The following is a 3,091-nucleotide window of genomic DNA, read 5'->3' as shown; positions in this document are numbered from 1 at the left end:
TGATATTCATAAAAATATGATATTCATAAAAATATGATATTCATAAAAATATGATATTCATAAAAATATAATTGATTATTTAGAAAGTTTCTTATATATCAAAATAGCATTCTTTTATTTCTTTAAGCAATTAAAAAATTTATTTATTTTTTTATGCTCAAAAAACGCCATCTGGTGGTGGGTCAGTGTGTGCGCGCGCCCACGCGCGCCCGAGGCTGTGTGTCTGGGCGCGCGGGGGCGCGCCCGTGTCTCCGGACCGTGCTCTCTCGGGCTCCGTGCTCATGTGTTTAAAAATGTATTAAACCATATTAAAATTGTTTAGTTAAACTTGTGCTTTTGTAACGTTCAGTATGGCCACAAACACATGCTGCATGCCTTGGGGGAAAACTTTATTTAGATTTATATGCATTTGTAGATTTAGAATAAAACTCATACTCAGAAAAAACAACTCGCGATCCCCGCAGCCCCCTTAACCTAATCCTTAGATACATAAGCAGGGAAAACTCCTTAAAAAACCCTCCGCTATTTCTCCAAAACCCTACAATATACCCCCTCTATTCCCAAAACCTTATATTCGATAACAGGGAAAATCCTGAAAAAATCCTTAGTCTTTTTTCTCAAATTCAGCGCCCCGCGGCTCCCTTCATGCTCAGCCAAACAAAGCCAAAACTCCTTTTAAAAATTTCTCCGCGATTTCTCCAAAACCCCTAGAATAACTTGTTAGCTACCCCTCTATTCCCCCCCAAAAAAGCGCTATAATCCAAAAACATTGGGAAAGCTCCTTACTCTTTTTTCTTCAAAAACTTGCCTCTTGCTAGCTACCTCTAAAATTCTACGCAGAGTCTAAGTTCTACCTCACTCTTAATCGCACCGATCCCGCAACAGCTTCCAGAGCACAATTTTTTCCTGCTTGTTCGCTCCCCGCTCTGGTCCCGAATGCGCTGCTTACCTCGTTTGAAAATTCCCCCCTTAGACCAACTCCGCCTCACTGCGCCCCGCTGCCAATCACATAACCCTTGCACCGCTCCCTTCGCACCCCGGTTAGCCAATCCACTCCAGGTCTGATTTTACGATCTCCCGCTGATGTTAAGACTATCTTCGAACCCCCAGAAGACCCCTGCCTTCAGCCATATCAACAACTGGAACCGCTCAGACTGCTTGCGACTTCGCATAGGGAGCGGCCGATTTCAACAGCAACTTGCGTCTCTTTCCTTATCCGCATATCATTCGGTAAGTGTTAATCTTGCTCTCTAACTACATTTTTGCATTTTCCTTTTTACCATTCTGTCAATCCTTTCATTTAAATAAATAAATAAATATCACAATGGTTTGTAACAGGTACAATACACCATCCATCCATCCATTCGCCTCCACTTATCCTTTTCTCAGGCTCGCGCAGTGCGCTGGAGCCTATCCCACGTGCAATACACTTTAAAATATATATAAGCTCCACTTTTAACCCCCGTAAAAGTTTATACATTACATGTCTACATCACCTATCATGGCCTCATCGGGTATCTCATTTTTTCTCACTCTTGTTCATATAATGTTTATATTTTTACTGTTTGTAAATACTCGATGTTATTTCTTTTCAGACTCTGAGATAAACCTGCTCAACTCCTCTTTTTTTGAGTCTCTCGATCAAATTGGTAGGTTTGGTTCATTCTTGTTCCCCTTCTTAACAGCTAATTGTACAAGAAAAACAAAACATTTACCCTCTTTTTTCATTTTTATCAAACTTTCTAGATATCTCTGACTTGGACACCTTTATTGGTACGAGTTCCCCGAATTCTTCACCACCAGTGCTTGTGCGATCCACAGGAAAGAATATTCGTCTCTCCACACGGGACAGAGAGTATTTGCTCTCTACGCTAGATCGCCCTGCTTCATCTGGCCCCAGTTCCATTCCCGTCGGAGCTTGTTCTCTCCCGCAACCCTCTGGGAAAAACTTGCGCCTGTCCGCCGGGGACAGGCAAGATTTGCTATATCATCTTGTTATTGTTATGTTATGCTTCTTTGATATTTTGCTAGTTTGCGTGTTTTAAAACTCTTTTTGTTTTTCTTTATATTTTTAGACCCAGATGTGTTAACCTGATCCCTGCGAAACACCAGCTCTGCGTGGATTTTGACCGCGAGTGACCGGATGTTGTTTCCGGCCTGAGGTTGCCTGAAATGCCGTGAGGCTCGTTTGAAAGATTGCGCCCGAGACCAACTCCGCCTCCAAGGCATGCCTACCTTTAGCTGCCACCAGTGAGATATCAGAGCCGGGCTCCACATATCCAATCAGGAGCACGAGCAAGACAGCTTTTGCAGACTCTCCAGAAATATACAAGTCCTTACCAACTGCTCTGCAACCCAGTGTTTCTGGTCCCCTCACTAACATCGCTTTTTGAGATATTTTTTATGAACCACCAAAAAAGCAATTTTACCCCACAGACTGGGTCTGAGGGCAGCAGCGGGGACAAATGATTGAAGCGACGGACATTTCATGGCTGGTCTTGCATAATCGTGAGTTATTATGTCATATGGTGATAAGTACATAGTTTTGCAAGAGGCATACAAGCACTGTGGAAAAAGTAATCATAAAACTGTTTTTGTGAACACCCTACGTTATGCTTTAAAAAATGTGATACATGTAATGTGATCATCAAAGAACATGATTTTTTTAAAAAAAAACTTTTATTCTTATGCTTTTAAAGTATGTCAGATTATCTTAAAACACTTATTTGTATGTTATAATGTTTTTCTTACACCATGTGTAATTTTTATAGACACCTTATTCATTGTATCAATGTGTAATTATGTATCTTTTGATAAATAAATAAAATATTTAATCTTGTATTTGTGTACTTTCTGGTGATTCAATAAAAATTAGTCACATATCGCTCTGATAAACACAGATGGCTGAAAGAAATGTTTGATGGAACAAAGGAAACAAGTGTCTTGCTGCTAAACTTTTAAGTCACCATGGTTTAAATGAGAAAGTCTGTATGTAAAACATGAAAAACTCCATATCAGTGATATCTACAAAGGTGTACTCATTTCTTTGTAATGGTACTTTACTGTTCCAATGAAACAAAAAGAAAATCTC

At 40.1% G+C, this 3,091-nt stretch overlaps 1 long non-coding RNA gene across 1 annotated transcript; it reads left to right on the top strand.

Moving 5' to 3' along the window:
• Positions 1–370: 370 nt before the first annotated feature.
• LOC113027857 (uncharacterized) lies at positions 371–1,968 on the top strand. The gene is made up of 3 exons (XR_003273139.1): positions 371–1,230; positions 1,596–1,649; positions 1,747–1,968. It is a non-coding gene; the product is annotated as an uncharacterized LOC113027857 (long non-coding RNA).
• Positions 1,969–3,091: the final 1,123 nt, after the last annotated feature.

The sequence above is a fragment of the Astatotilapia calliptera genome, chromosome 8, assembly GCF_900246225.1.
Source record: "Astatotilapia calliptera chromosome 8, fAstCal1.2, whole genome shotgun sequence".
In the NCBI taxonomy this organism is placed as follows: Eukaryota; Metazoa; Chordata; class Actinopteri; order Cichliformes; family Cichlidae; genus Astatotilapia; species Astatotilapia calliptera.
The sequence above is the reverse complement of the archived record's forward strand: the minus strand, read 5'-3'. Positions and strand labels throughout refer to the sequence as shown.